Below are 14,492 nucleotides of genomic sequence, written 5' to 3'. Positions count from 1 at the left end.
TCCACACATATTGCTTCTAGAATCTGGGTCTTGCACTCAGCACGGAGAACTTCTGTCGCCCCTTCAGCAAGAAAGGGTTCGAAGCCTTTCGCTCTCTTCTTCTTCGTACAAAATCGGAGGTTTATTTCAACGCGTAATTCTTTTCTTTTTATCCACTACAATATCAGACTGGAAGGAGGAATCGCACTGACTCTGTCCCATTGTTCACATTCATTTGAAAAGCTGATCGACGGAGAAGCGTTCCTCGCTGGCGAACCGACCGGGTGAAAATGATGAAGTTGTATTCACGTGGATAATCTCATGGACGGAGGTCGAAAGAGACAGAGAGGAACAGATGAATGCAAATATTGATGTATGACGCGAAAGCCACCGGTAACTGTCACTATTTTGCCTTGGGATAGACGGTCTTCCATGTGGCATTTGGTCGAGAGAGAGAGAGAGAGAGAGAGAGAGAGAGAGAGAGAGAGAGAGAGAGAGAGAGAGAGAGAGAAGGGCTGACACAAGAATCTAGACATGAAAGAAGAGGTTGGGACATTCTAGATGTGTTTAAGACTCCAAAAATCGGTGTGTGGTTGATGTATTAAATACACTGTAAGACTAAAAGGATCATTTATCATCGATTAAGTTCTTCATTAACGATGAATGTCCAACTCGCGCATTTATTTGGTATCATTGTTATTAACATCCGTGATACAGTCATTATTATTGTTATTATCATTATTATTATTATTATTATTATTATTATTATTATTATCATTATCATTATTATTATTATTATTGTTATTATTATTGTTATTATTATTATTATCATTATCATTACTATTATTATCATTATTATCATTCATATCATTATCAATATTATCAGTATTACTATTATCATTGTTATAATCATTATCATCATTATCATTATAATTATTATCATTATTATTATTATCATTGTTATTATTATATTATTATTATTATTATTATTATTATTATTATTATTATTATTATTATCATCATCATCATCGTTATCATTACTATCATTAAGTAGCAGTAGTAGTAGCAGCATTATAGATATTGTCCCCTTTTCATCTGTTTTTCATAATCGCATTTGTATGCTAATACTGTTGACACTACTATTATCTCAACACCAATGGTAGTAATGATCATTTTATTGTATTCAAGTAATTTCAAATTATCAATAATTTCCCTTAACCATCCCACAGTATCATGGACATCTGCAAATCATTAAAGTTTATGAAATGAAATATAAGGTACATTCATTTCATGAAGACCATTGCATTATTCACATTCCCAACTGATTCGTTCACGAAGCCTCATGTTCTTGTGTGGTAGAAGACGCGCACGTCGCGTCCAGCTTCGTCCTCCTCGTTGTTGTTGGTGATGAATGAGGAGGAGGAGGAGGAGGTCCTCCTCCTCAGGAGGTAAGGAGGGATAACTCAGAGCCTCCCCCCCAGCGCTTACGAGGTCACCCCAGATGTCCTCTCCATCCAGATGTGTCTCGACCAAGACACGAGGCAGTGGAGAAGGCCTCCTCCTGGGCGGCCTTCGTACACACTGGATAGATTGCTGTTGCCTTTCCGTGTATGATGGGGTCGTCAGGATCGACAGGGCGGGCAAGCCAACTGAAAACACCGGAGTCTTTCGGAGGGACGTGACGCCGTACTGAAGGAAGGGCCGAGGTTGCATCGGGGGGGAGGGAAGAAGAAGAAGGGAGTGAGGGAGAGAATCCTTCAGTGTTACGATGATGGATTATTCTCCCAAACAGCGGCGGGTAGTCGACTCCGCGGCTGTGCTCCTCCTCGTCTGTCAGTTGATGGAAACGCAGTTCACGCCTTCGATGCATCGCCGAGGCTTTGGTCGAAGGCGTGCGACGTGAGCGCTTGTTTATCTTCGCGACGGTAGGCAAGGTTTGGCGGGATGTGTAAGTAAAAACGGGGAACTCACCGCTGCCACTCTTCTTGTTCCAAGAGATGGTAATCATGTAGGTGTCCTACAGTGTTGTAGAGACTACGTAGCACCTACAGCCTTCAGTATTCACTGTCAGATAACACGATGAGAAGCCTCACCTCTTCTGGGTGAGATGATAAGAGCAACACGTTCAAGCGAAGTATGAAAATCTCCTTCGTCACAGTTGATTACGGTGAGTGAAAATGGAAGTCGCATAGAGATTTTCTTCTCTCCGGTCCTCACCAAGGCGACCACGGATCCAAGGGATCCTTGCTAAATAGATGAGGTTATATGAGGCGTTGATGACGACGTCCCTTCTTGAGCTTGATAAATCATAAAGATTTACCTCCAGTTTCGCAAAGGAATATCAAGTCGAAACCCTGCCCGCCACAAAAAAGCAGAGTTTGACTTCTTCATTCGTCAAGATTCCGAAGTTATGATCTTGTCAACGCCTGCGGACGCCGATGTAGCGGTGTCCCTCGTCTGTGTTGTATTCCAGATGCGATAGAGCTACCGCGTCGTCGTGGCGGGCGCAGCCGGGGCAAGTGCACGGCGACGGGTTGCGCCCATCGCTCACCCACGGCAACGACCAAGCCTCCTGGAAGAAAGCATCGCGAACACACCTAGACGCTAGTGTTTCTCTTGAGACCTGACGGAGACGATAGTTCCCTGTGGAAACCTATACGTCAACATCTTGGAGGACCAGATTCAGCGGAGATGGAGGGAAAGTTTGGCATTTTTCTAGACACATTCGTCGATTCCCACAGAGCCGACGAATTTCAATCTCTTGTGATAATGTGTCTGATGGTGTCTCACACATCACTGAAGCACGAGCAGGCTGGAGAAGAAGGAAATCACTGAGCGCACGGAAGAAATCGGGGGATAACACCACGGCGATGTGAGCGCACTCGGGCGTCCAAACCCTACCCTCTCTCCAAGCAGGAAAATACTCCTTCGGCACCATTCGTCAGGTAGGATCCCTTATTCCCTCAGTCAATGGACATTATGAGCCATAGATTTCACGAGAGGTTCACGTACGTCCTCACAGAACCCAGCAGTGTCGCCACACTCCCGAGAGTGAGGTTCCTCAAGAACGCGCGGCCAGCGTTGCCATTGAGCCAGACTCCGTCACGCGGACAATGGCCGACACTGTACATCACTGGCTCTCATAGGACGCTGTGTGTATATATATATATATATATATATATATATATATATATATATATATATATATATATATATATATATATATATATTCACAATATTTCCATATATATTCAGTAATTGATTTGTTCATATGTTCATGTATGTCTCCGATTACCAGATATTTCTCCCACTGTTCGGTATCGAGAGGAAGCTACCCTTTGAAGCCATAATTATACATGGGTTTAGCAGAAGGTGAGCTACATGTGGCGCTGAGTCGTCTGTCCTTGTTGGTTTCAGGTCAGATTGGTTTCGAACATCCTCTGTTTCAGTCATTTAATGTTAAGGATCCTTTGCCTGGTCCGTAGGACTCTTTAGCGCCGATGATGAGTCTCGTCCTTGTGTGGGTTGGTCGTGGCAGCTGCATCGACCATACAGTTCTGAGGGCAGGTTGACGGAGGCACCGTCCTCCATTGAGGCCAGGAGAATTTTCAACCGTTTGTTGCTCTACAGGTGTCTGGGGACTCACACCTGCGTCTTGTTAATATCCAGGTGTTTGTCCGTTACACCTGTGACTCTTGTCTTCGTCTTATTGCTATACAGGTGTTGGGGGGGACTCACACCTGCAATACCTGCAGAAGTGGACCGATCACTGGGGTAAAAGAAGAGGAATCGGCGTATAGTTCGGGAGGACATCGCGCGGACATTTCTAAACTACGCCATCACTGTTGTGTATATACAGTACTCCTACCAAGGTGCACGTTTCCGATGCCAAAGCTGTGACGATGCTCAAGCGCTGGACGATCTCAAGAGAGAGGAGGCGAGGAGCCATGTCACCATGATCTCAAGAGAGAAGGAGGCGAGGAGCCATGTCACCACGATCTCAAGAGAGGAGGAGGCGAGGAGCCATGTCACCATGATCTCAGGAGAGAAGGAGGCGAGGAGCCATGTCACCATGATCTCAATAGAGGAGGAGGCGAGGAGCCATGTCACCACGATCTCAAGAGAGTAGGAGGCGAGGAGCAACGATCTCAAGAGAGGAGGGGGCGAGGAGCCAAGTCACCACGATCTCAAGAGAGAAGGAGGCAAGGAGCCATGTCACCATACCTTACGTTACGGCGAGAAAACAAGCGAATCCAGTTGTTCTTAGTGTCTTTAAGATATGTATTTTCATCAGCATTCAATATCATACCTTAAGATTTTGATGTTCATTGCGATAACTCTATATATATTCTTAAGTTGTGCGATGTAACCCATTTTCGAGTTTATGCTCGAAATCTTGAGGTGGTTTAAGCTCCTTGACTGATCCTCCCAGTTAGTCACAAGCTACAGAGGGAGGGTTCCACACGACTGGAAGTTTGCCAACGTAAATCGTGGTATTCAAATGGAGACTCCCGGCCCGGAAATTATCGCCTAATCAGCTTGATGTCTCTGGTTGGCAGACTCAGGGGGGGGGGGGGGGGGGGGGGGGGGGGGGGAACCATCATTCGGGCCAAGATTGCAAGTCGTTTACGGGACCACGAATTAATCAACGATTGACAACGTGGTGGGGTTTTTTTTTTCGACTACGAAATCGTTCGTGCCTCATAAATATCCTTGATTTTTTTTTTTTTTCATGTGATCAACATCGTCCATGAAGGTAGATCGAGTGGTGTTATCTATTTAGGTTTACAGGAAGCGTTTAATAAAGTACGTCATCGAAGATTAGATCAGTCAAAGGTTTTAGCGTCGGTGGACTTCCGCGGCGAGAAAATTCCCTCACTGACCATACATGAATAATGATACGGTTACACGTGAGAAGTGTCGTGCCTCAGGGATCAATCTTGGAACGAAGTCTATTTCTGGGACACGGTAATGAACAATATCCGAACGTTCGCAAGAATACACTGAGCTGGGAAATGAAGCTATAACAAAATAATAATTGAACGTCTGCAGCTGTTAGCTGACACATTAATGGGGTTGATTCGAAGGTGGCAAATTGATTTCGGCATAGATAAGTGCACCTTTTACACATCGGCAGTAATGTGAAACGAGAAGCCCCATTATAAGCTCTCTTGAGCCACGAAAGGTAGAATGGGAGATACGACTCAGGCGGGATTATTTTCTGATGACCTAGTAAAACCAGGCAAGCAGTGCAGTGAGTAACTGAAACGATGAATGTATAAAGTCTCGATTTCATAGCTGCAACACTCGAAATTCAGGACCTGAGAGCTTTGTCCTCACTCTTTGCATTTCAGCGGAAAGGGACGTAGACAGAATGGGGAGAGAGAGAGAGAGAGAGAGAGAGAGAGAGAGAGAGAGAGAGAGAGAGAGAGAGAGTACAGAGGCGAGTTACCAAGATGATTCCCGAACTGAAAGCATTTTCTGTGAACGCTGACCAGACGCGTCAACCTTATCAAGCATAGAAAAAAAGAATAGGTTACGAGGCGATTTCACACAGGTGTTCAGAATTACCGAGGACATCCATCATCTTGATAAGAGCGACTGTTTAAGGCTAAAAGAGTCTGATTTCACTCTTAGTGATATATATGTATACACCTGTATGCATATATTTCACCTGTAATTAGGCATAGTAATTCACTCTATGATTTTTTTTCTTGTTTTTCTTTGCTAGTGATGCTAGATTACCCCCCCCCCCCTGGAGTTCGATTTGTTTACTATCATCTCCAGTCATTTGATTACGCCCGCTTCATATTATTTCTCGTTACTATGACTTGTGCATTTAAGATACACAAATGAGCAATGAATAACTCGGTTCAACTCTACCACGATCGAATATCTGGGGGTTCCTCCACCCTCCAAGCGATGTGATACTCTTTCAGTGCGAGAATATCCCACTTGATGATAATTCCACACCCTCCAGATAGCATTCAGTGGACCATTACCTTCTGGAGTGATTCCATTTGACGATGTGCCACTTGCAAAAATCCAAGATACGGGAACGAAAAGTTGGTATTCATTTATGTGCCAAAGGATTTGCACTGACTTGTATATACACTTGTAAGTACAAGTAACCATAGAAGTAAGGCCCTTATATATATATATATATATATATATATATATATATATATATATATATATATATATATATATAATGTATGTGGAAGGATTGCTAGTTTGAATCGGTCCCGCTCGTATGACACCCACATATAACCACCACCGTCTCAACAATCAGGTTTACGCCCATCGGGTGAGGAGGTCCAGCTGTCCTCACCTGGCTAGTGCGCCGCTCGACCTCACCATGTACTACCCTCCTTTGGAACAGGGAGACTTTCGATGACATTGTACTCCTTTCCGTCCACTGGCAACAAGGTAGCCTTACCGAAGGCGTCTTCTCATTCGCGGTCACCACTTGGCACGCGTAATCGTGTCACACGCATTTCTATATATGTATATACATATATGCGATAAATCAAGGTGTGTGTGTGTGTGTGTGTGTGTCTTGTGTGTTTTGTGTTCATGTGCGTAATCGGGGTTCCCATATAAATCGACATTATACACTTCTGCCTCACTAATATTTATGTTGGTTTTCTTTCACACTCGCTCTCACCTACCCCACCATCCCGCGTTACCACTGACACAGAACAGCATACGACGCCTCCCGTACAGCGCTGAATGATGCAGCAGCATTCATGCCACACCTGCAGGACAGCATCGCTCACGCAGCATACCTCACAGTATCTGTCTCGGATCACCGCATGCAACGCCATTCATCATACACTATGCCTGTATAGCAACTTCATACAACACCACCCACAGTATCCCCATGTTAATACAACACCTTTCTTGCAACACATCCAGTGCAATACATTTCTACAATACCGCTCATGCAACATATCTTGATGCATTGCATATCATTTTTACATACATGTGATACAACTCAAGAAATACAGCCACGACATTTGTTTTTTCATGAAGTACCTCTCATAGCCCATGCCAGCGCTTCCCATTCAATACGTCTCACGTTAAACATGAAATACAATACCTCTGCAAGGTACCTTTCCTGTAACTCAACTCACAGGAAATACTATGGTACTGGTGTCATGCAAAATTCTCATTCACCAAAAAAACACTCACGCATTGTCTTATATATATATATATATATATATATATATATATATATATATATATATATATATATATATATATATATATATATATCAAGTCTTACAACACCGCTCGCAACACCGCACTCTATACGACAGGATGCAACACTCCTCGTTTCGTACCATGCACATGGCATCTCTCATCATGTCATTTTCATGCAGTAGGTTTACACAGGGAGCAAACACTCGTAGTGAATGGTCCTTCATGCAGTGATTCCCATGCCATCGCTGTCGGTGCCAGCCAGTGTGCAACACAAGGTTCGCCACTCCATCTCACGTGGAACACCTTCCTCCAGTCTGGCATTGGGAAGGAACACCTGTAGCTTAACTGCTCCTTTCAGCATCTTCCATTTGCGGTCGTCTCGAGGACCATGCACGACGTCTTGACAAGTTGACCCTCAAGTAACAGCTTTCAGTAGCTTCTCTCAAGCGACGTCTCTCGAGTGATAGAGGCAGCCAAGTAGCATCAAGGAACATGCTCAAGTAACAAGTCTCTTAGTGATCCTTTCAAGGAACATCTCAAAGAGATACCTTTCTTTATAAGCAACACCTCTTGAGGAAGAAGAAGGAGGAGGAAGAACCCCTTCCTCCCCCCTCAAGTAACACCTTTTCCGGGAACCCTTTTCAAGGAGCAGTTCTCGAGTAACACCTCAGGAGGAGCAGCGCGTCTCGAGGAAGACCTCAGGAAAAGGGGACGCGCCTCAGGCAAAGCCATCCACTGGAAGTCCCTCCCCTCGTACCACAGGCTCCTCCCCTCACCCACTCCTGTATTGATTCTCGTCACTCAGATTCCACCTCCAGCAATTTCCCAGCGTCTTTATCTCCCGACATGAACCACCCTCGTCAACCAGTCCCTTAACCTCTCGAACCCAGTACTAGCTCTTGTGTTAGTGGGGAGTAACTGCGCAGATCGCAGTGGAATGTAACTGGCGATTCATCACGACGCAGTAAAGAGGTACACGGCAACTCGAGCCAAGGGACAAGACTGTGGCACCGATAGTTCGGCCTTCACCCAACAGATGGCGGACGCGTCTCCTCTAAATTGGCCACGAATTTTCTCTCGGCTGTACCACACGTGTCCTTAATTTGGGGGTAATTTCAACCCAAAAATACATAAGGGACGGGTTTACTTTTTGAAGTGTTTCTGAAAGCTGTCAAACTTTACTTTTTTTTTTCTTTTTTAATGCGCAGCGAGATTATATAAATCATGGTGGCCAGGCCCGCCCTCCAGCCTGCCTGCCTGTTCGATGAGTCGTTGTTATTCTCTCCTTCCCTCCCTCCTTCCCTCCCTCCCTCCCTCCAGCGATTGCCTTTGGAACCCGGATTTATACCGTGTCCTCAGACGCTCAACCTGGACACAACACTGCCAGGGAAGCATCAGGTGGTGGATTTCGACTCGTATGTGATGATTCTGAATAAGAATAATGATAATGATTGTGAGTACTGTACAGGTACAGAACGTTAAAGTGATGGTTGATTTCGATATCAATGACTATAATGATGATTATTATTATTATTATTATTATTATTAGTAGTAGTAGTAGTAGTAGAGGTAGTAGTAGTAGTAGTAGTAGTAATAGTATCATTATTATTATTTCTATTATTATTATTATTATTATTATTTATTATTGTTATTAGTATCATTATTATTATTATCATTATTATTATCATTATTATCATTATCATTATTATTACTATCAGTTTTATCATTATTGTTATTATTATTATTATTATTATTATTATTATTATTATTATTATTATTATCATTATTATTATTATCAGTTTTATCATTATTATTATTATTATCATTATTATCATTATTATCATTTATTGTTGTTATTATTATTATCATTATCGCTATTTCATAAACAACCATGAATACACCGCCAAACAAGATCAACAGAAATAGGTCATCTGCTCAGAGGCGCTGGCTACCTTTCCTTAAGATGGCTAAATGCCACACTTCAATAACCTCTCTCTCTCTCTCTCTCTCTCTCTCTCTCTCTCTCTCTCTCTCTCTCTCCCCCCCTGGAACAGTCATGCGTAATGAACAAGTCATGGGAGATATGGAAGGGAGAGAAATGTGTGGGCGAGATGAGGAACGCCTCATATATTTCGAAGTCACTGTTTTCAGATATTCAAAAAAAGAAAACAGGAATAGGTTCCATTGCTTTTGAAAAAAAAAAGAATAAAACTTTTAAAAAAATAGTGACCTTCGTATGATTCATCTTTGTCTGAGGAAAAAATTGCTCCCCTACGACTTTAACAATGGTGTTCCAAGCTCGAGTTAAGAAACTGCTTGATAATTATAATGATTCAGTAAGAGAGAATAAGAACATATCCTTAAAGTATGTCGGCAGTAGATCTCAGACGATATATTTTTTCAGTATATATCAAACACAAGCATAATATATATATATATATATATATATATATATATATATATATATATATATATATATATGAGCTAAACTTGCCCTCTACGTCATTCACTATAAATATGTGACGTGGAACATTAACGTACACTGATATATAAATTGGTTATATTGTGACCCACGTAGATATGTTATTTGAAGCCCAGGGAAAGGTTTCCTGAACTCCTACTGAAGTGCGATGTACTCTTTATAAGATTATCACGAATTAGTGTGATCGTCAGATTATCACCATATATATTATACACACACACACACACACACACACACACACAGGAACAGAGGGGGCCAGGTGAGGATATTCCAAAAAAGGCCCAGTCCTCTGTTCTTAACGCTACCTCGCTAACGCGGGAAATGGCGAATAGTTTAAAAGAAAGAAAAGATATATATATATATATATATATATATATATATATATATATGATGTATGTCTGAACGGATCAATATCTGTTCAAACTAATGGAAGATGGAAAGGTGTTCGGATAATCTCGTATATTTCAGTATATATCGAATCTATCATATAAGAGGAAGAATGATACCGGCACGAGATATAGAACTATAGAAAATGATAGAAAGATTATCATAAGATTTTGTGTAACTGATTGTAATGATGATGTATATCATCATTACAACAGCAATTGCCATTATTATTATTATTATTATAATTATTCTAGTTAAACGTGGGGTCTCCATGACTATATATATATATATATATATATATATATATATATATATATATATATATATATATATATATATATACTCATTGTGTGTGTGTGTGTGAAAATACCATAAACTGTAAAAATTGAATAATTCTATATATTTTTCTGAGCAACAGTTTTTAGCATTTCGATATGCGTGACGCCTTAATGCCACTAAGAACAAGACAGATCAATCCCCCCTGGTGATATATATATATATATATATATATATATATATATATATATATATATATATATATATATATGTATATATTATATATGTATATCTTCCCATATATCTTGCCACCCAGACTTTTGTCAATGTACCTCACCCACATGCTTCTCCCAAGTGTTGACATATCCAAGTCCATCTTGACCTTAAGTTCTTATATGGTTAAGTAACCAGTTACTACCATGACCTCCCAGTTCTGTAATACCTCAGCTGGTGTATTTGCAGCCGAATGGTTGCAAAAATTAAATAAACTGTCATGTATGTATAATATATCATTATTGTTATTATTATTGTTATCATTATCATTATTATTATTATTATTATTATTATTATCATTATTATTATTATTGTTATTATGATCATCATTATTGTCATTATCATTATTATTATCATTATTGTTATCATTGTATATATATATATATATATATATATATATATATATATATATATATATATATGTATATGTATCTGTATATAAAGTCAAAGCTTTGCATTAACTAAGGGTCGTATCCGTCGTACTCAATGGCCACACCGTAATCCTCAGTTCCGTAACAGAATTACATTTCATCTTTACGAAAAGAACGAGTCACCAGCCAGCCACATGTACGAGACCAGCAAGTGTGTAAATAAATCTCGTAACGAGATCTCGCGCGGCTGAGGAGACACGAGATGAGAGAGAGAGAGAGAGAGAGAGAGAGAGAGAGAGAGAGAGAGAGAGGAGGTCACAGACGGAAGCCATCACATTACTTTTGTACAACAGATGCTAGCGTACTTGGCAGCTCAACCTGAAATTATATATATATATATATATATATATATATATATATATATATATATATATATATATATATATATATATATATATATTGGAAGGGATCACAATTTTGCGCGTGATCAAGATATTCCTATGAGTCCACGGGGAAAATGAAACAAGAAAAGTTCCCAAGTGCACTTTCGTGTGATAATCATATCATCAGGGGAGACACAAGAGAGAAATATAACAGTCAGTTGATATACATCGAAGAGACGAAGCTAGGACGCCACTTTTCATGTTTCACTTTCCCCGTGGACTCATAGGAATATATATATATATATATATATATATATATATATATATATATATATATATATATATATATATATATATATATATATATACTAGTATGACGACTTCCACCCTGAGATATCTCTCTTTATCTTCCATCAAAGTGGTTCTGCTCAACTTAGTCCTGCACCCCAGACCTTCCCAACCCAACCTGAACCATAAGATATATATTCCCAGAGGTTTTATAAGATTATTTTCGACGCCTTGTGACACTGTGGAGACCCTGGTTTGAAATGTGTGTGATCATATTATTATCTTTGAGACTGTTAGTATTATCATCATGATTATCATCATTATCATAGTAGTAGTGGTAGTAATTGAATTATCAATATTATATTGACTGTGATTATTTTTGATGTTATTATTGTCATTATTATTATTATCATTATTATTATTACTGTTATTATTATTATCATTATCATTCACTATTATTATTATCATTGCTATTATTATTATTATTATTATTATTATTATTATTATTATTATTATTAATATTATTATTATATTATTATTATCATTATTATTGTTATTGATATTATTTTCGTTATCATTATTATCATTATTATAATTATTGTTATTATTATTATTATTATTTTATTATTATTATCATTATTATTATGACTATAACTGTTGTTGTATTCATTAATGTCTTTATTATCACTGTAGTTCTATTTGTACTTCCATTATAATCAATAAAATCAGTTGTATGATTTTTCATTAATATCATCATACTTTTGATCACAATCATTATCACTGTCTTCATCATCAGTAATGTCACAGTTCACATTCATTTCACTTTTTCATTCATATTCGTTTCCATTGCCCCCAACTTCCCTCATATTCATTTCCTCATACTATTCTGATGACAGTTAGTATTTGAATCTGTGACTAGATAAGATCCTACACCATGTAGTCTCCAATTCTTCTAACGAATTAAACTTTATGAATCTTCAAACCACATACATCTGTGATATATATATATGTATATATATATATATATATATATATATATATATATATATATATATATATATATATATATATGCAAAACCTACACAGATAGCGAGTGTTCATGGGATGCAGGTACAACCGCAAGGAAATGCATTGTCTAATATAATGTCTTGCCACTGTAATTACACGAAAGCGCTTGACATTTCGTATCATTCCGTTTCCTTATGGCTCTACCTGCATCATATGTGTGTGTATATATATATATATATATATATATATATATATATAAATATATATATATATATATATATATAGAGAGAGAGAGAGAGAGAGAGAGAGAGAGAGAGAGAGAGATTCCTTGCCACTTATACGTTGCCTTTCTCCATACAGACAGAAGACAGACAGACAGACAGACAGCATGGTTACTGCAGGAGAGAGGGACAACAGCAGCTCCTCCTCCCTCATCTTGGCGTCCCGCAGGGTGGGTGAGTACGTATGTACACGATCCCTCCTCTTCTCCTCTCACCTGTATTACCACAGCATGGGAAATGCTGGCTGCGCTGTGGCATCACAGGGATGAACGTATGAATGATTGCTCAACACCTGATTGGTATAAGTTGAGATATTTCGAGGATGCATTAACTGTGAGGGGAGAAGGTGTCCGTAAGTGCGAAGATGAATTCAATAAGTCAAGACTTCAAGGTGTGAGGGCTTGGAGGTTGTTCTTGGTGTGTTGTGTATCGTTGTTGATTTTCTTTTGTTTTGTTTTGTTTCTCGTGAATGAAATACAACGTAATCGTCTGATCATTTATGATCATGTAATCATTGAGTAACTCAATGATTATTTACTCTATTTTTGATTACCTGATCATTTAATAATGCAATGATTATTTACTCTATTTCTGATTATCTTATCATTTAGTAACTCAATGATTATTTACTCTGTTTCTGATTATCTGATCATTTAGTAACAATGATTATTTACTCTATGATTATCTGATCATTTTATAATTCAATGATTATTTACTCTATTTCTGATTATCCGATCACTTATCAACTCAATGGTTATTTACTCTTTTTCCGATTATCTGATAATTTAGTAACAATGATTATTTACTCTATTTTTGATTACCTGATCATTTAATAATGCAATGATTATTTACTCTATTTCTGATTACCTGATCGTTTAGTAACTCGATGATTTACCACATAAATCCTTTTCCAAGTAAGGAACTGAAATATACTTCAGACTCTCTTTACCTTTTTTTTTTTTTTTTGGTAACACTTCGCTCATCTCTAACAAAGTTAGTCTAACAATGCGATGAAATAGACAAACCCCGAAATATAATCGGACCCGGACGTGATTAATAACCCACATGTTGGGTATGATCATCATAACCCACATGTTGGTTATTATCATCATAACCCACATGTTGGTTATTATCATCATAACCCACATGTTGGTTATTATCATCATAACCCACATGTTGGTTATTATCATCATAACCCACATGTTGGTTATTATCATCATAACCCACATGTTGGTTATTATCATCATAACCCACATGTTGGTTATTATCATCATAACCCACATGTTGGTTATTATCATCATAACCCACATGTTGGTTATAATCATCATAACCCACATGTTGGTTATAATCCTCATGAGGCTATATGTAAGGCTTTGGAAAATCATATACGGAGGGCTTAAAAGACGTGTTCACGTCAGTTCTGTTATTTCCTCTGTCCGAGTGGAGTTCAAACGTCTGGTTTCGTGGGAGGAATATGCAGGTGTCGGACGCACGAACGGAGAGTAATGTTTGAGTCGCACGAATTCGTGTGGTGGTGTCGTTGTCAGATATTCATACA

The 14,492-nt window shown here is 39.0% G+C and overlaps 1 long non-coding RNA gene across 1 annotated transcript in view; it reads left to right on the top strand.

Annotated features, from left to right (window-relative positions):
• Positions 1-14,492, top strand: part of LOC139755897 (uncharacterized) — a 754,411-nt gene that overhangs the window by 678,396 nt on the left and 61,523 nt on the right. The window contains exon 7 of the long non-coding RNA XR_011714201.1: positions 13,014-13,108. This is a non-coding gene — a long non-coding RNA (uncharacterized lncRNA). The remainder of the gene's footprint in view (positions 1-13,013; positions 13,109-14,492) is intronic.

The sequence above is a fragment of the Panulirus ornatus genome, chromosome 20 (assembly GCF_036320965.1).
Source record: "Panulirus ornatus isolate Po-2019 chromosome 20, ASM3632096v1, whole genome shotgun sequence".
NCBI classification, from domain to species: Eukaryota; Metazoa; Arthropoda; class Malacostraca; order Decapoda; family Palinuridae; genus Panulirus; species Panulirus ornatus.
The sequence above is the reverse complement of the archived record's forward strand: the minus strand, read 5'-3'. Positions and strand labels throughout refer to the sequence as shown.